The sequence below is a fragment of the Paramormyrops kingsleyae genome, chromosome 5 (assembly GCF_048594095.1).
Source record: "Paramormyrops kingsleyae isolate MSU_618 chromosome 5, PKINGS_0.4, whole genome shotgun sequence".
Taxonomy (NCBI): domain Eukaryota; kingdom Metazoa; phylum Chordata; class Actinopteri; order Osteoglossiformes; family Mormyridae; genus Paramormyrops; species Paramormyrops kingsleyae.
The window spans coordinates 9263955-9283693 of NC_132801.1; the positions used below are offsets into that span (position 1 = coordinate 9263955).

Below are 19739 nucleotides of genomic sequence, written 5' to 3' on the forward strand. Positions count from 1 at the left end.
GCGACGCCAGCATAGTTCCCCTGAAGTGTAATATTGATACACAAGATGTGATACACAGTTACCCTCCAAATAATACATTATCATCTTGATAAGAGCCCTTGTCTGTGGCACATGTGATCATTATGAATGTGCTCACCCTACTTTTTTCACTCAGGTTTCCAATCTTTCGGTGTTGTAAACTAATTTTGTTTACATACAATGGACTTGGTTTCCTTTTGAAAACTTGGTATTGGTTCTCATCTCCCAGGTGTGGTTTCTCCATTTTCCACCAGGGGGCAGCCCTGAGTGAGACTTGGCTTTGGAGGGCAGCAACCTGAACCAAGATATTTTAGTCAAGCTTTTTGGATTCAGTTACTGTATGGAGCAGCAGTAGAAAGAATAAGTTAGAACATTAGCGTTTGAACAGGAATAATGTTCTTCTAGTTACAGGCACATTTCATTTTTTAAAATGTATTTTTTAAGTCATTACATCCTATTAGGCCTGGGGGTAGGGCTCGATGGCGAGCACCTGGTGGCGAGGCCTGCACCCATGGGGCCTGGTTGGGTGCAGCCCGAAGAAGGCATGTGGCTCCCCCCTCCAATGGGCTCACCACCAGTAGGAGGGGCCATAGGGGTTGGGTGCAGTGTGCGTTGGGCAGTGGCCAAAGGCGGGGACCTTGGCGGTCTGATCCTCAGCTGCAGAAGCTCTAGGGACATGGAATGTCACCTCTCTGGCAGGGAAGGAGCCTGAGCTGGTGCGCGAGGTGGTGAAGTTCCGACTAGATATAGTCAGGCTCACCTCGACACACGGCTTGGGCTCTGGAACCAATCTCCTCGAGGGGGATTGGACCCTGTTCCATTCTGGAGTTGCTCGCGGGGAAAGGCGCCAGGCATGGGTGGGCATATTGCCCCCTGGCTGAGTGCCTGCACATTGGGGTTTACTGCAGTGGACGAGAGGGTAGCCTCCCTTCGCCTTCGGGTGGGGGGACGGGTCCTGACTGTTGTTTGTGCTTATGCACTGAGTGGCAGTTCAGATTACCCACCCTTTTTGGAGTCCTTGGAAGGGGTGTTGGAGAGCACTCCTCCTGGGGACTCTTGTTCTACTGGGGGACTTCAATGCCCATGTGGGCAATGACAGTGAGACCTGGAGTGGCATGATTGGGAGTAACGGCCCCCCTGATCTGAACCCGAGCGTTCTTTTATTATTGGATTTCTGTGCTCATCGTGGATTGTCCATAATGAACACCATGTTCAAGCATAAGGGTGTCCATACGTGCACTTGATCACTACCTGGTGGTGGGTTGGCTCCGCTGGTGGGGGAGGAAGCTGGCCGGACCTGGCAGGCCCAAGCATATAGTGAAGGTCTGCTGGGAACGTCTGGCCGAATCTCCTGTCAGGAGGAGCTTCAACTCCTACCTCTGGCAGAGTTTCTTCCATGTCCCGGGGGAGGCGGGGGACACTGAGTCTGAATGGGCCTTGTTCTGTGCCTCCATTGTGGAGTCGGCTGACCGCAGCTGTGGCCGTAAGGTGGTCGGTGCCTGTCGCGGCGGCAATCCCCGAACCTGCTGGTGGACACCAGTGGTGAGGGATGCCGTCAAGCTGAAGAAGGAGTCCTATTGGGCCTTTTTAGCCTGTGGGACTCCAGAGGCAGGTGACAGGTACCGGCAGGCCAAGCGGAATGTGTCTTCAGCGGTCGCCGAGGCAAAAACTCGGGTGTGGGAGGAGTTTGGTGAGGCCATGGAAAACGACTTCCGGACGGCTTTGAGGAGATTCTGTTCCACCATCCGGCATCTCAGGGTGGGAAAGTGGTGCAACATCAACACTTTATGGTGGGGATGGGGCACTGCTGACAACTCGGGATGTTTTGGGTCGATGGGGGGAATACTTCGAAGACCTCCTCAATCCCACCGACACGTCTTTCAGTGAGGAGGCAGAGTCTGGGGACTTGGGTGTGGACTCTCCTATCTCTGGGGTGGAGGTCGCTGAGGTGGTTAAAAAGCTCCTCGGTGGCCAAGCCCCGGGGGTGGATGAGATCCACCTAGAGTTCCTTAAGGCTCTGGGTGCTGTGGGGCTGTCTTGGTTAACACGCATCTGTAGCATCGCGTGGACATCAGAGGCAGTGCCTCTGGACTGGCAGACCGGGGTGGTGGTCCCCCTCTTTAAGAAGGGGGACTGGAGGGTGTACTCCAACTATAGGGGGATCACACTCCTTAGCCTCCCTGGTAAGGTCTATTCGGGGGTTCTGGAGAGGAGGGTCCGCCGGATTGTCGAACCTCGGATTCAGGAGGAGCAGTGTGGTTTTCGCCCCGGCCATGGAACAGTGGACCAGCTCTATACTCTCCGTAGGGTTCTGGAGGGTTCATGGGAGTTTGCCCAACCAGTCTACATGTGTTTTGTGGACTTGGAGAAGGCATTCGACCGTGTCCCTCCGGGACTATGGGGTGCCGGGCTTCCTTTTAAGGGCTGTTCGGTCCCTGTATGACTGGTGCCAGAGTCTGGTCCACATGGGCGGCAATAAGTCGGACTTGTTTCCGGTGAGGGTTGGACTCCGTCAGGGCTGCCCTTTGTCACCGACTCTGTTCATAACTTTTATGGACAGAATTTCTAGGCGCAGCCAGGGCGTTGAGGGTGTCCGGTTTGGTGACCTCAGGATTAGGTCTCTGCTTTTTGCAGATGATGTGGTCCTGTTGGCCTCATCGGACCGTGACCTTCAGCTCTCGCTGGGACAGTTCGCAGCCGAGTGTGAAGTGGCTGGGATGAGAATCAGCACCTCCAAATCTGAGACCATGGTCCTCAGCCGGAAAAGGGTAGAATGCTCTCTCCAGGTCGGGGATGGGATCCTTCCCCAAGTGGAGGAGTTTAAGTATCTCGGGGTCTTGTTCACGAGTTGGGGGACGATGGAGCGGGAAGTTGACAGGCAGATCGGTGCGGCGTCCGCAGTGATGCAGGCGCTGCATCGGTCTGTCATGGTGAAGAAGGAGCTGAGCCAAAAGGCGAAGCTCTCGATTTACCAGTCGATCTACATTCCTACCCTCACCTATGGCCACGAGCTGTGGGTAGTGACCGAAAGAACGAGATCGCGAGTGCAAGCAGCCGAAATGAGTTTCCTCCGCAGGGTGGCTGGGCTCTCCCTTAGAGATAGGGTGAGGAGCTCGGTCATTTGGGAGGAACTCAGAGTAGAGCCGCTGCTCCTCCGCATTGAGAGGAGTCAGATGAGGTGGCTCGGGCATCTGATTAGGATGCCTCCTGGACGCCTCCCTGGTGAGGTGTTCCGGGCATGTCCCACTGGGAGGAGGCCCCGGGGAAGACCCAGGACACGCTGGAGGGACTATGTCTCTCGGCTGGCCTGGGAACGCCTCGGGATTCCCCCAGAGGAGCTGGATGAAGTGGCTGGGGAGAGGGAAGTCTGGGTTTCCCTGCTGAGATTGCTGCCCCCGTGACCCAACCTCGGATAAGCGGGAGAAAATGGATGGATGGATGGATAGGTGTAATTTTCGGGGGCCGGGAAGCAATTAATTGGTTTTCCATTATTTCTTATGGGAAAAATTCGATCCGGAGTCCGGAACGGATTAAGTTCGAGAACCGAGGTACCACTGTATTTCATTTAAGATCCTTAGGTTATGTCACAACAATAATGATGATAAGTGCATCAAATGGCACAAGATATACAGCATTCGCATTCTGATTATACAGCCGGGCCTATTGGTATAATTACGGAAAATTTCCATGGCAGGTGCTTCCTGTGGTGTAATGTAACCTGTTTGCCATTTGACCCGAGGATGTCACGAGGGGTGGGGGTTGTGTGTGTTATTGGCGCGACTGGGATGTAAGTCGGTATGTTTTTGTATACGTCTTCTGAGCAGTGTTGCCAACTTAGCGACTTTGTCGCTATATTCAGCGAGTTTTTACACCCCTGGCTTTGTCAGCCCTGGCTTAGCTTCGTCAACAGTACATTTAAAATTTTCTACATCTAAATGACTACTAAAATAAATTACTGATTTGACTCACACACCCTCAGTCACTTACTCACCTCCTCCACTGTGTTTTCGCCTCTCTGTGACATACGCTAAACAATCATCATGTTTCAGTCTGAACTGTATTCTCAGAAATACAGAAAGGAGTGGGAGTCAAACCCTGAATTCAAAGGCTACTCAAAAGGCAAAACCTTATAACAGTTCCACCCAAACCACACTGCCATCAGGTCACCATGGCATTAGCTATCGCTGCTTTCTCAGACTCCGCTACTGCTACCCACTTCAAAATGCACAGGACAAAGTGTACAGAAATGATTAATGGTGTTCTAGCACCGTACTTTCTAAAAAAAAATTGGTCCCAGATATGGGTGAGCATCATTTCAGCCTCCTCCTCGATGGGTCCGCAGATGTAAGTGTTCTAAGTACCTGGGGATTGTGATAAGGTACTTTAGTGACACCAAGCAGACAATTGTGTCAACATTTCTGGGGCTTCTTGAGCTGGAGGGAGGAGGTGCTATATCTATAAGCAGTGTTGTTGTGTACTACTTTTTGCGACATCAGCTGTTTACTCATTTACGTCAGCTCCCTCAGTTGAGGAACCAAACATAGAAAACCTTGACCATAATGATGATGACCCACTCTTTCTGTGAGACAGCACAGCCTGTGTGTATGTACTCTGCCAGCGTCTCTGAGCATTCAGACGGCTATTTTCAAAAAAGCAGTTGCGGTTAAATATCAGGAAATCATGGGTAGTGCGTTTTTGGGCTGCTTTCATAATGTTTTGTGGCAGCGGACTGTAAGATGAAAAGAGATGAATTATGAACACAAGAGGCTCCTAATCCTGAGTGATATTGAATCACTAACCACTGAAAATCAACCGTCAACCACGGTCGTTTGTCAATGGGAAGTTGTCATCCCCGTCTTTTTGTGGTTTGTGCTTTGAAGGGAAAGCACACATTTCTGGGTGGGGGCATTTCTGGTGGGGGCATTGTCAAACGAATAGGAAGGTGACGTCACCTCTCGCTACTAACTTGCATACTGATGTGAAAGGGAACAGTTTTGTGGACCAAAGCTGACAGATATAGGGGTAAAAAACATATGACCCTTTTAAAATAACATTCTCTAATTAAACCAACTTTTTAGGCGCAATGTTTTATTAGTTTTTTTTTAGTATTTTGTGGTAGAAATCACATTCACGATTTCTTGCAAGTCTAGCCATCAAATGTGAATTAAATGTGTAATTTAATTTTTAGACAATGTGTAACTTCAAAATGTATTTCTTAAACTACGTGACAAAGTGAACTAACCTGTATGTACCACCAGAGAAAGCGTCTTTGAAAGATTATATCACACACACACACACACACACACACACACACACATATATATATATATATATATATACAGTATATATCCACCTAAAGTGGGACCAAGCAGATAATGAATATCTGATACCCAAGATTAGAAAAAAACACTCTGTCCAAGCCACGGTCCAGCTTTGCATACGTGTGGACAGTTGTAGTTTTAACTTAATCCCTTGTTTCTTTCTTTTTAATTTTTTGTTTTATTGCTCTAATTGGAGTTTCTAAATTGCCCTTAGGTGTGCATGTGTGAGTGACTGGTATGTGAGTGTGCCCTGCGATGGGCTGGCCCCCCATCCAGGGTTGTTCCCTGCCTCGAGCCCATTGCTTCCGGAATAGGCTCCGGATCCCCCGCGACCCGGTAGGATAAGCGGGTTGGACAATGGATGGATGGATGGTATAAGTTATTTTTAGAATAATTCTGTTCATTAGAATAAGCAGCACCCCAGTCTCCCATGAGGGCAGGAACCTGAACCACAGCACCATTAGACCAAGGATCACTACACCGCCCCCTTCTGGACAAAGCTTTCACATACCCTTACATTGCTCTTCAATGAGGTTCTTGACAAGAGAAACCCCTTGTGGAATTGCTTCCTATTTGCCAGGTGTGGTTTCTCCAGTTTCCACCAGGGGGCAGCCCTGAGTGAGACTTAACCTTTGATCTCCCACATGGGCAGCAGCAACCAGAGTCAAGATATTTTGGTCAAGCTTTTAAGATTCAGTTACTGTATGGAGCAGCAGTAGAAAAATGTTAGAACATTAGCGTTTGAATATGTTCTTTTAGTTATTGGTGCAGTTAATTTTTTAAGGTGCATTTTTTAAGTCCTTACATCCTATTAGATTGGTCTGATGCATAGATCCATGGAGGTTTGTATGGTAAAATAGAAATTGTTTTTTGTAAAAGTTTTTGGTGTTTATTCCAATGATTTTACTAGTAAAAGGATTTAAATATTGTTAAATACCTGTGTAACTCTGCTATGACATGAACATCCTTATTAGGTTATGAATATGTGATTTATTTTATAAATCATCCAAATGTAAGGAGGGTAATTAATGGAACACCAGTACACCCAATGAAACCAGTGACAGATAAACAGCTCAGCTGGTTTTGTGTTTGTCTTGGGAGGCCTTGGATGTTTTTATGTGACTGATTCCTGTAACAGAACAGAAACCACAGCAGTGTTGTAGCTGCCCTGCCGGAAGCCGCTCACCTTACTCTGCTTTTTCAAACAGCACACAGCAGTACAGTGGGGTGTTTTGGTGTAACTTGTGGTTCATATAATATTTCATTTAATATCCTTAGGTTATGTCACTGTAGGTACAAAAACATCTTAAAAATACCTAAGTGAGTGCAAGTTAATACAATTTCACCTTTATATATCAGCTGTTTTTTTGTCAACTTGAGCCCAGTTACTAAACCAAAGAAACACAAAAATGCAAAAAATATAAAATTATTTAATAATAAATAGTGATCATATAAACAATTGCTGTGCATGTTGTTTTTGATACATATGACAACTTAACAATTAAATTAACAGAAATATTGTCACATAAACCCATATAACAAACACAACATTGTGTATAAGTCTTAGTACTACAGACTAGAGTTTGCTTCCCCCCATGTACTGCAACCTTCTCCACTTCCTGCTAGTATGATTTTTATTTAACCAGAAGAATTTATATAGGTATACCACCTCTCACATCCAGTGGGAGTTGGTAGTTGGACATCAAACAGCAGCTAGTCTACAGCTGGCTGGTCGAGCCTGAAAGGGTTAATGGAATGCAATGAAGCGGAGAGGGAGGCCCGAACGGCTCAAGCCGCAGCGACAAACGTCACTTCCCGGAGCCTTCATGTCGCCACCATAGAAATGGCGAGTGGATGATCTGCGGTGCTTTTCGTGAAAAAATGCTAAAGCCGTGAATTGCCGTCCAGTGTAACCGTTTTGTGGACTAAAGCTTTCATATATAGTGGTAAGAAATATATGAGCCTTTTAAAATAACCTTTTCTAATTAACCCGAGACAGAAAACTAACCATTTCAGTGTGACAAACTGAACTAACATTTATGTACCATCAGAAGGATTTCTTTTGGAGATATGCTATTTGATACTGGTTAGGCGTAACGTTTTAATCGTTTTGCTATTATTTTGTGCTGGAAATCACATTCAGTTTCTTACAAGACTAGATGTCAGTCTCTTAGAAATGTGTAATGAATTTGCATCACATTTCTCACTTAAAAGTCCCATTTCTTAAACTGCGTGACAAAGTAAACTAACCTGTATGTACCACCAGAGAAAGCGCCTTTGGAAGATCAGATATATAAATTATACAATAAAATGCCTTTAATTTCTAGATATCGTAAGTTTAATAGTTGTTGTATCTGTATCACCCCGCTTCTCAAACCGTCCTAAGCGTACCGGAGGTAGGCCTACGTCAGGACTCCGATGTTGCTTTATAAAGGTTATATATCTCTCCCCCGTTTGTGCACCTTACAGTTCGGCGTTTGACCACCTTGTGTTTCGGCTGTGTGTATTTGGGTGCTTGTTATAGACCTGTCAAGGAGTGTAATTAAAGAGCGTTTGCTCCCGTCTAGAAACACCATTCGCTACGCTCGCGATGCATCTGTCTGCCTGGCGGTACAATGTATACAAACAAAAACGCTTAACCACGAAATAACTTACATTAAATGTAAACCAGGTTTTGTCTTTCTTGGGGGAGGGGAAAAACGTATTTTCGTGTTTATATCAGTCAATAGGCTACAAGCTTACTATGCTAGTGTAACCGAGCGGAAGGCACGGGCCTAAATAAAAGGCTGCGAGACAGAGTGCTGTTTACCGAAAATGTTACACCTACAGAAAACCTCCGCTACTACGCATGCGCACATTCATCACGAATGCGTCCACGAAACCACATTTTCCGGCGCTTCTTCGTTTGAACAGGAATAATGTTCTTCCAGTTACAGGCACATTTCATTTTTTAAGGTGCATTTTTTAAGTCCTTACATCCTATTAGATTGGTTTGATGCATAGATCCATGGAGGTCTGTATGGTCAAATAGAAATGGTTTTTCATAAAGGTATTTGGTGTTTTTATAATTTTTTTCTAGTACAAGGATTTAAATATTGTTATATACCCGTGTAATGCCGCTTTGACATGAACATCCTTATTAGGTTATGAATGTGTGATTTATTTTATTAATTTTATAAATATTGTGTACTGTGTACAAATTATTTATTAATAAATAGTGATCATATAAACAATTGCTGTGCATGTTGTTTTTGATACATATGACAGCTTAATTAAATTGACAGAAATATTGTCACATAAACCCATATAACAAACACAGCACTGTGTATAAGTCTTAGTACTACAGGCTAGAGTTTGCTTCCCCTCATGTACTGCAGCCTTCACTTCCTACTTCTCATTAATATGTTTTTTCTTTAACCAGAAGAATTTATATAGGTATGTCACCTTTCACATCCAGCGGGAGTTGGTGGTTGGATATCAAACAGCAGTTAGTCCACAGCTGGCTGGCCAAGCCTGAAAGGCTCACTGGAATGGGTGAGTCCCAGATGTGATATTCTGTAACTCTGGAGCGGAGAGGGAGGGAAGTGGAGAGGTTTGCTTTGGGGGGAAAATGACGGGGATGAATAAAAAAACGATAAAAGCTGGCTGTGCGTTTCCATTCACGCCACCCTGGTATATGGCAGGAGTGAATGACCGGTGCTTGTACACAATATTCAAGGAATGTTCAATCCGTGGATTGACGTCCAATGGTGCCGTTTTGTGGACTAAAGCTTATATAGGGGGTAAGAAATATATGAACCTTTTAAAATAGCCTTTTCTAATTAACCTGAGACAAGAAACTAACCATTTAAGTGTGACAAACTGAACTAACATTTATGTACCATCATAAAGATTTCTTGTAGAGATACGGTATTCATTACTGGTTAGGCATAATGTTTTAATCATTTGTATATGTGTGTGTGTGTGTGTGTGTGTGTGTGTGTGTATAAATACACTCACCTAAAGGATTATTAGGAACACCTGTTCAATTTCTCATTAATGCGATTATCTAATCAACCAATCACATGGCAGTTGCTTCAATGCATTTAGGGGTGTGGTCCTGGTTAAGACAATCTCCTGAACTCCAAACTGAATGTCAGAATGGGAAAGAAAGGTGATTTAAGCAACTTTGAGCGTGGCATGGTTGTTGGTGCCAGACGGGCCGGTCTGAGTATTTCACAATCTGCTCAGTTACTGGGATTTTCACGCACAACCATTTCTAGGGTTTACAAAGAATGGTGTGCAAAGGGAAAAACATCCAGTATGCGGCAGTCCTGTGGGCGAAAATGCCTTGTTGACGCTAGAGGTCTGAGGAGAATGGGCCGACTGATTCAAGCTGATAGAAGAGCAACTTTGACTGAAATAACCACTCGTTACAACTGAGGTATGCAGCAAAGCATTTGTGAAGCCACAACACGCACAACCTTGAGGCGGATGGGCTACAACAGCAGAAGACCCCACCGGGTACCACTCATCTCCACTACAAATAGGAAAAAGAGGCTACAATTTGCACGAGCTCACCAAAATTGGACAGTTGAAGACTGGAAAAATGTTGCCTGGTCTGATGAGTCTCGATTTCTGTTGAGACATTCAAATGGTAGAGTCAGAATTTGGCGTAAACAGAATGAGAACATGGATCCATCATGCCTTGTTACCACTGTGCAGGCTGGTGGTGGTGGTGTAATGGTGTGGGGGATGTTTTCTTGGCACACTTTAGGCCCCTTAGTGCCAATTGGGCATCGTTTAAATGCCACGGCCTACCTGAGCATTGTTCTGACCATGTCCATCCCTTTATGACCACCATGTACCCATCCTCTGATGGCTACTTCCAGCAGGATAATGCACCATGTCTCAAAGCTCGAATCATTTCAAATTAGTTTCTTGAACATGACAATGAGTTCACTGTACTACAATGGCCCCCACAGTCACCAGATCTCAACCCAATAGAGCATCTTTGGGATGTGGTGGAACGGGAGCTTCGTGCCCTGGATGTGCATCCCACAAATCTCCATCAACTGCAAGATGCTATCCTATCAATATGGGCCAACATTTCTAAAGAATGCTTTCAACACCTTGTTGAATCAATGCCACGTAGAATTAAGGCAGTTCTGAAGGCGAAAGGGGGTCAAACACCGTATTAGTATGGTGTTCCTAATAATCCTTTAGGTGAGTGTATATTTATATAATATAATAAAATCCATCCATCCATCCATTTACTTCCGCTTATCCGAGGTTGGGTCGTGGGGGCAGCAGTCTCAGCAGGGAAACCCAGACTTCCCTCTCCCCGGACACTTCATCCAGCTCCTCCGGGGGAATCCCGAGGCATTCCCAGGCCGGCCAAGAGACATAGTCCCTCCAGCGTGTCCTGGGTCTTCCCCGGGGCCTCCTCCCAGTGGGACATGCCCAGAACACCTCACCAGGGAGGCGTCCAGGAGGCATCCTAAGCAGATGCCCGAGCCACCTCATATGGCTCCTCTCAATCCGGAGGGGCAACGGCTCTACTAGTCCCTCCCGAATGACCGAGCTCCTCACCCTATCTCTAAGGGAGAGCCCAGCCACTCTGCGGAGAAAACTCATTTCGGCCGCTTGCACTCGCGATCTACCCACAGCTCGTGACCATAGGTGAGGGTAGGAACGTAGATCAACTGGTAAATCGAGAGCTTTGCCTTTTGGCTCAGCTCTTTCTTCACCATGACAGACTGATGCAGCGCCCGCATCACTGCTGACGCCGCACCGATCCGCCTGTCGATCTCCCGCTCCATCCTTCCCTCACTCGTGAACAAGACCCCGAGATACTTAAACTCCTCCACTTGGGGAAGGACCTCCTCCCCGACCCGGAGAGAGCACTCCACCCTTTTCCGGCTGAGGACCATGGTCTCGGATTTGGAGGTGCTGATTTTCATTCCAGCCGCTTCACACTCGGCTGCGAACTGCTCCAGTGAGAGCTGAAGGTCACGGTCTGATGAGGCCAACAGAACCACATCATCTGCAAAAAGCAGAGACCTAATCCTAAAGTCACCAAACCGGACACCCTAAACGCTCTGGCTGCGCCTAGAAATTCTGTCCATAAACAAAATGAACAGAATCGGTGATAAAGGGCAGCCCTGGCGGAGTCCAACCGTCACCAGGAACGAGTCTGACTTGCTGCCGGCAATGCGGACCAAGCTCAGACACCGGTTGTACAGGGACTGAACAGCCCGGCACCCCATAGTCCCGGAGCACTACCCACAGGACTCCCCGAGGGACGCGGTCGAATGCCTTCTCGAAGTCCACAAAGCACATGTAGACTGGTTGGGCAAACTCCCATGCACCCTGCAGGACTCTGCCAAGAGTATAGAGCTGGTTCACTGTTCCACAGCCAGGGCGAAAACCACACTGCTGCTCCTGAATCCGAGGTTCAACTATCCGATGCACCCTCCTCTCCAGCACCCCCGAATAGACATTACCAGGGAGGCTGAGGAGTGTGATCCCCCTATAGTTGGAACACACCTTCCGGTCCCCCTTCTTGTAGATGGGGACCACCACCCCAGTCTGCCAATCCAGAGGCACTGCCCCCGATGTCCACGTGATGCCGCAGATGCGTGTTAACCAAGACAGCCCCGCAACATCCAGAGCCTTGAGGAACTGCGGGCGGCTCTCATCCACCCCCGGGGCCCGGCCACCGAGGAGCTTTTTAACCACCTCAGCGACCTCTGCCCCAGAGATAGGTGAGTCCACCCCCAAGTCCCCAGACTCTGCTTCCTCATTGGAAGGCGTGTCGGTGGGATTGAGGAGGTCTTCGAAGTATTCCCTCCACGGACCCACAACGTCCTGAGCTGAGGTCAGCAGTGCACCATCCCCACCATAAACAGTGTTGATGCTGCACCGCTTTCCCCAGACGCTGGATGGTGGACCAGAATTTCCTCGAAGCCATCCGGAAGTCATTCTCCATGGCCTCGCCGAACTCCTCCCATACCCAAGTTTTTGCCTCAGCGACCGCCGAAGCCGCATTCCGCTTGGCCTGCCGGAACTCATCAGCTGCTTCCGGAGTCCCACAGGCCAAAATGGCCCGATAGGACTCCTTCTTCAGCTTGCCGCCGCGACAAGCACCGACCACCTTACGGCCACAGCTCCGGTCAGCCGCCTCCACAATGGAGGCGCGGAACATGGCCCATTCGGACTCTATGTCCCCCGTCTCCCCCGGGATATGGGCGAAGTTCTGCCGGAGGTAGGAGTTGAAACTCCCTCTGACAGGGGATTCCGCCAGACGTTCCCAACAGACCCTCATTATACGCTTGGGCCTGCCAGGCCTGGCCGGCTTCCTCCCCCACCAGCGGAGCCAACCCACCACCAGGTAGTGATCAGTTGACAGCTCCACCCCTCTCTTCACCTGAGTGTCCAAGACATGCAGCCGCAAGTTCGATGACACGACTACAAAGTCGATCATCGAACTGCGGCCTAGGGTGGCCTGGTGCCAGGTGCACATAGGAACACCCTTATGCCTGAACATGGTGTTCATTATGCCTCGGGATTCCCCCGGAGGAGCTGGATGAAGTGTCCGAGGAGAGGGAAGTCTGGGTTTCCCTGCTGAGACTGCTGCCCCCGCGACCCGACCTTGGATAAGCGGAAGTAAATGGATGGATGGATGGATTTTATTATATTATATAAATATACATTTTAACATAATACGCCTCCCAGTGCAAATCTGCTGACACAGGAATAGCAGAAATGGCTCATCAGAAGAAAGATACTTTTACTAGTAATTCAAGGAAAAGCTTGAGCCCCGGGCTGTTGTGTAGTGGAGCACCTTAGACGGCCTTTTTTTTCCATGTGAAGGGCAACCAATAGCAATGTTTTTGCCACTTTAGGTGATTTCAATTTTATGAATTCATTGTTCTTGCATTTTTTTCAGAGACCAGACATGTTGTGTGATGGATTTCTTTGGCAGTTACATTGATATGGCTGCAGGAGGAGTCCCTCTCTGGAGATGCAGGAGCATAGAATGGGTGCGACCTACCTGTGAGTTTTCTTGACGTCGATCAAAAGCCAGAAAAGCATGATCTTAATGTAAATATCACAGTAACTCCCACAGGAAGTGAATGAATATTTCATAAAATGGCATATGCCAATAAATTCAGTTTGCATCAGATGTAATTTGGTCTGTGATGTAACGCCGGAGTAGAAGACAGCAGTGAATTAATACATTAATAGAAAATGTACAAATCCAATCTGGCTCAAAGGGAAAAAGTCCTGCTGACTGAATAATGTGTAGAATAAATTTGAGAATTGTCTTGACTTTTGGTCTGTTTTCATCTAGACCAGAAATGCTGTTGTGAAATGTGTGTCGTCTGCACTGTTAGACTCAGTATAAAATGTTCTCCTCGTTACAGTCAATGAAGAAATAAATGCCAGCAGGGAAGCCCAGACCTCCCTCTCGCCAGCCAGCTCCGCCGGGGGGAATCCCAAGGTGTTCCCAGGCCAGCCGAGAGATATGACCTGTCCAGCGTGTGCTGTTCCGGGGCCTACGACAGGAGGCCGCCCACACCAGCTATGTTACTGTAAAGTGTGTTACAGTAACACTTTTACCTCGCTGGTGTTTCCGTCCACACCAGCTATGTTACTATAAAGTGTGTTACAGTAACACTTTTACCTCGCTGGTGTTTCCGTCCACACCAGCTATGTTACTATAAAGTGTGTTACAGTAACACTTTTACCTCGCTGGTGTTTCTGTCCACACCAGCTATGTTACTGTAAAGTGTGTTACAGTAACACTTTTACCTCGCTGGTGTTTCTGTCCACACCAGCTATGTTACTGTAAAGTGAGTTACAGTAACACTTTTACCTCGCTGGTGTTTCCGTCCACACCAGCTATGTTACTGTAAAGTGAGTTACAGTAACACTTTTACCTCCCTGGTGTTTCTGTCCACACCAGCTATGTTACTATAAAGTGTGTTACAGTAACACTTTTACCTCGCTGGTGTTTCCGTCCACACCAGCTATGTTACTGTAAAGTGAGTTACAGTAACACTTTTACCTCCCTGGTGTTTCTGTCCACACCAGCTATGTTACTATAAAGTGTGTTACAGTAACACTTTTACCTCGCTGGTGTTTCCGTCCACACCAGCTATGTTACTGTAAAGTGAGTTACAGTAACACTTTTACCTCCCTGGTGTTTCTGTCCACACCAGCTATGTTACTATAAAGTGTGTTACAGTAACACTTTTACCTCGCTGGTGTTTCTGTCCACACCAGCTATGTTACTATAAAGTGTGTTACAGTAACACTTTTACCTCGCTGGTGTGTTTGTCTATGGGAGTGCACCCCAAGGCCCTTGCCATCCTGCAGTGTCTCGACTCGTTATTTGTTATTCGTATTTTATTACACTACAGTGGGATAATTGTTAAATGTGGATAAAAAATAAATAAAAAAAAAAGGTAAAATGAAATCATAAAAAAAGGGGTGGGGAGAACCCATGGGACCTTTTTTGGACCAGCACTGGATGACGTTGTGTACCGTAAATTGGATCTAATGTGTAATGTTTCCGTTTCGTACAAACCAGGTGACAGTATCAAGTAAAATGGATTTTTTTTTTTTAAAGTGCCTTTGTATTCTGCCTGCTGCTTATATTTTATTTTAAATATGACCCATAAAATTATGCCTGATGACATTTTTGTGGTGTTCTTGACTCTTCCTTTCTTATACACCTAAATTACTAGTGTGTTTTGGTAATGAAAATTGCTTATGTAACTGGTGGAAAAACTTTGTTGTGTTGTGTTATGTGTTAAGGATGACCCAAGGCCATCTGAACTGCTGCGTTGGAGCTTTATTCTCTCTCTGCACAAAGCATATTCAAACAATTCGTTGGTCCTCCATACACACATCTCCATCTCCTCTTTCCAGAAGAATTTCAAAAAGGGAAAGAGGCGTATGTATTTAAGAAAAATAATAAAGCATGACACACCTACACAAAGCATATTAAAACAATTTGTTGGTCCTCCATACACACATCTCCATCTCCTAAAACAGCCCACAAACACAGGGTTACAACTCGTTAGCGAACCCACGCAAACATAGCTAATTTCGCTGTGAACCTAACCACATGTGGCGGGTTAGCAAAACACAACAAAAAAAAAAACATTTACACAATTAATATTACAAAAATAACCGACTAATACTGTATAAGAGACAAATATAGATAAAATGAAGGCAAATAAACTTATGTATGGCACAATTGGAAGTTAATATTTCACAGACTAACTTTTGGCTGACGTCACCCAAACGTCATTCCAAAAAGGGAAGAGGGAAGGGGAGTCACAAACAGATAAGGCAATGGGAGAAGGAGGAGCTACTAGGACCCCAACAGACGGTGTGCTGAGTGCCAGAAAACTAAAATACAGGCTAGAGCTCTTGTGCAATTATATTACAATACATAAGTGTATATACTTTTCAATCTGTTACAGTTATTACTGATTACATAGAAAAAAACACAGAATATGAAATATTAAGTTTAACCAAATGTGTTTACATCCACGATACACTCAAAATGGGGTCGTGTCAGACAGTGCAGTACAGGTTCTGTTTCTGACACGTCGGCAATACAAAATCCGCATTGACGATTTTTTGTAGTCCACGTTGTCCGTTACGTCGACTAATCATTGCAGCCCTAATTGTGTAACAATGTGTAAATCTGTTTATTTCAATCCCTAAACTGGGCAAAAACATTTCCAAACAATTTGCAAACAGTGCAAAACATTTTTCCACATTCCTAACACTGACGTGGATTCTCTCCTATGTGGATTCTTAAGCCTAAGCCATTAATTCAAAACATGGATTCTACTATGTGGAAGTTTTTTTTTTGTAGGAATAGTCTGCCGCATCTATTTGCCTGTGTGAAGTGCTGCAAAGCAGTTGTGTTCAGTTTGCAAGCAGAGGAACACCTTGCATGTCAAACACCGCACATTAGATTTCCCAGAGCAGCCTTTTTCTCTGCAACGCGTTGGGATTTTTAGATTGGCCATCTCAGGAAGATGTGCAGTACAGGTTGTGCGGACTGAGACGGGGGGTAGTGGAGAGACCTGACGTTTGTGAAGGGTGTGCATCCTCTTCTTATACACATTGGACATCAGTGTCACACTTCGTCAAGTATGCCTGAGCGACTGTCATGCAAAACTCATGGAACTGCATCACACCCTTTCTTGGTGTACCACGTTCATGGTTGTCCTGGCGATACAATAACCAGCTGTTGGCTAAAGCGAGACCAGTAAAATGCATCAGCATCCAAACTGTCCACTTTCTGGTTCTGATTCTCATTCTGTAGTAACTCATCATCCTGTCATTTAAGTCAAACCCACCCATCTTGGAGTTGTACTCACACACAATGTTTGGTCGTGTAGCAGCCACATATCGCTTCTCTTTCTTGCACCATCTCCGGCAGGTGTCTGATGCTGAGATGCCTCTTGCTTGTGCTTTCATGGTTTTGTCACTTGGTAGTTTCTGCAGTGCTTTGGTGACCCCGTTCTTCATTACTGTACCAGTAAGGTTCCCCTGCTTCTCCAGCAATCGATCCATAGCTTTTGTGGTGGTGATGAACCGATCACAGTACCAGGAGACAGAGTTTTTGCCAAACGTTCGATGACCAATGCTCCCAAGCCCAGATCCTTCACTTCCTCAACCTGTGAGCTCAGTGTGATTGCACCTTGATAGACCTCAAAGTCCAGAACGATGCCATCTGTTGAAGTTCTTCATGCCAACCGGGTTGGGCTTTGCTGGCACATACTGTTGGAATGGATAAGCTTCTGTGAATGGGATCATCTGTTCGTCGATTGACACACATTCCAGTTGAGGCTGATGCAAGCAGCCTTTGAGAATGTGATCCATGAAAGGCCTTGTCTTCCAGAACCTGTCAGCTTTTCTAATTGCTTCTGAAATGTCATAATCAATGACATGTGGATGGTGTTGTGGCTCATCCTCCCTGCTCTGCTCATCACTGTCAGAAGCATCACTGCTCTGCTCATCTGATTCTGGTGTAGTAGGTGGATAGTAATCCTCATCACTTAGTTGTTCCTCCCCAGGATCATCATCATGATCAGGTTCTGGCTCCTCAAGACCTGGATGTTCAAAACCACATCCTTTGGATCCCACAGCTTGACCGCCACTAGTTCCTGGCTCAACATCGAAACTGTTACCTCGCTGGCATTTATGCCCACGTGCTCTGGATCCCACACAGTGTTGTGCACTAGCTCCTCGGTCATAATCAACACTTTTACCTCGCTGGCGTTTCCGCCCACATCTTCTGGATCTCTACCTCTCCACTATCACTGCTCTGTTGACCAGATCTATCCTCACTGCTCTGCTGACCATGTTCTACTATATCTCCATCAATTGTAAGATCATCAGCATCAGACAAATCCTCCACCTCAGAGATGTTTTTATTTATTAATATTTATTATTACTTGCACTTTTTCTCACAACCCACTATCCATATATTACATACTGTGTATGAGTGTACATAGGCACTACTGTTGTATTTAGTGTTTTATCTTACAGTTGCAAGAAAAAGTATGTGAACCCTTTGGGATTACGTGGAGTTTTGCATGAATTGGTCATAAAATGTGCTCTGATCTTCATCTAAGTCACAACAATAGAAAAACACAGTCTGCTTAAAATAATACTACACAAACATTATATGTTGTCATGTTTTTATTGAACATAACATGTAAACAATCACAGTGCAAGGTGGAAAAAGTATGTGAACCCCTAGCCTAATGCCTTCTCCAAGAACTAATTGGAGCCAGGAGTGAGCCAACCTTGAGTCCAATCAGTGTGATGAGATTGGAGGTGTTGCTGAAAGCTGTCCTGCCCTTTAAAACACACACACCAGTTTTGGGTTTACTGGTTTCAAGAAGCACTGCCTGATGTGAACCATGCCTCGCAGAAAAGAGCTCTCAGAAGACCTACGATCAAGAATTGTTGACTTGCATGAAGCTGGAAAGGGTTACAAAAGTATCTCCAAAAGCCTTGATGTTCATGTGTCCACGGTAAGACAGACTGTCTACAAATGGAGGAAGTTCAGCACTGTTGCTACTCTCCCTAGGCGTGGTCATCCTGTAAAGATGACTGCAAGAGCACAGCGCAGAATCCTTAATGAGGTGAAGAAAAATCCTAGAGTGTCAGCTAAAGACTTACAGAAATCTCTGGCACATGCTAACATTTACAATAAAGAAAACATTAAACAAGAATGGAGTACATGGGAGGACACCACGGAGGAAGCCATTGCTGTCCAAAAAAAATATTGCAGCACGTTTGAAGTTTGCAAAAGAGCACCTGGATGTTCCACAGCACTACTGGCAAAATATTCTGTGGACAGATGAAAGCAAAATTGAGTTGTTTGGAAAAAACACACAACACTATGTGTGGAGAAAAAAAGGCTCAGCACACCAACATCAAAACCTCATCCCCACTGTAAAACATGGCGGAGGGAGCATCATGGTTTGGGGCTGCTTTGCTGCCTCAGGGCCTGGACGGATTGTTGTCATTGATGGAAAAATGAATTCCAGAGTTTATCAAGACATTTTGCAGGAAAACGTAAGACCATCAGTCCGCCAACTGAAGCTCCACAGAGGATGGGTGATGCAACAGGACAATGACCTAAAGCATACAAGTAATTCAACAAAAGAATGGCTTCAACAGAACAAAATATGCCTTCTGGAGTGGCCCAGTCAGAGTCCTGACCTCAAGTCGATTGAAATGCTGTGGTGACCTTAAGAGAGCGATTCACACCAGACATCCTAAGAATATTGCTACACTGAAACAGTTTTGTGAAGAGGAGTGGTCCAAAATTACTCCAGATCGTTGTGCAGGTCTGATCTGCAACTACAGGAAACGTTTGGTTGAGGTTATTGCTGCCAAAGGAGGGTCAACCAGTTATTAAGTCCAAAGGTTCACATACTTTTTCCACCCTGCACTGTGATTGTTTACATGTTGTGTTCAATAAAAACATGACAACATATAATGTTTGTGTAGTATTATTTTAAGCAGACTGTGTTTTTCTATTGTTGTGACTTAGATGAAGATCAGAGCACATTTTATGACCAATTCATGCAAAACTCCACGTAATCCCAAAGGGTTCACATACTTTTTCTTGCAACTGTATTTTATTTTTTATTTTTTTCTTGTATTTTTATATTCTTGGATTACTCTTGTACTCTTTTCAGGCTATCTGTCTAGAGCTGTGGTAACGCACAAATTTCAGCACTGTGGGATCAATAAATTCCTATCCTATTGCTTTCAGTAAACTTTCTGCTCTTGACAGAGTAATGTATCCTGGACATGAATTACGTAAGAATAAAATTTACAATTGTGTTACAATTTAGACTAAGCAAT

At 45.7% G+C, this 19739-nt stretch overlaps 1 long non-coding RNA gene across 1 annotated transcript; it reads left to right on the plus strand.

Annotated features, from left to right (window-relative positions):
- The first annotated feature begins 7156 nt into the window (after positions 1-7156).
- LOC111833464 (uncharacterized) lies at positions 7157-15024 on the plus strand. Its single transcript, XR_002835760.2, has 4 exons — positions 7157-7285; positions 8761-8873; positions 13270-13376; positions 13748-15024. It is a non-coding gene; the product is annotated as an uncharacterized lncRNA (long non-coding RNA).
- The last annotated feature ends 4715 nt before the right edge of the window (positions 15025-19739 follow it).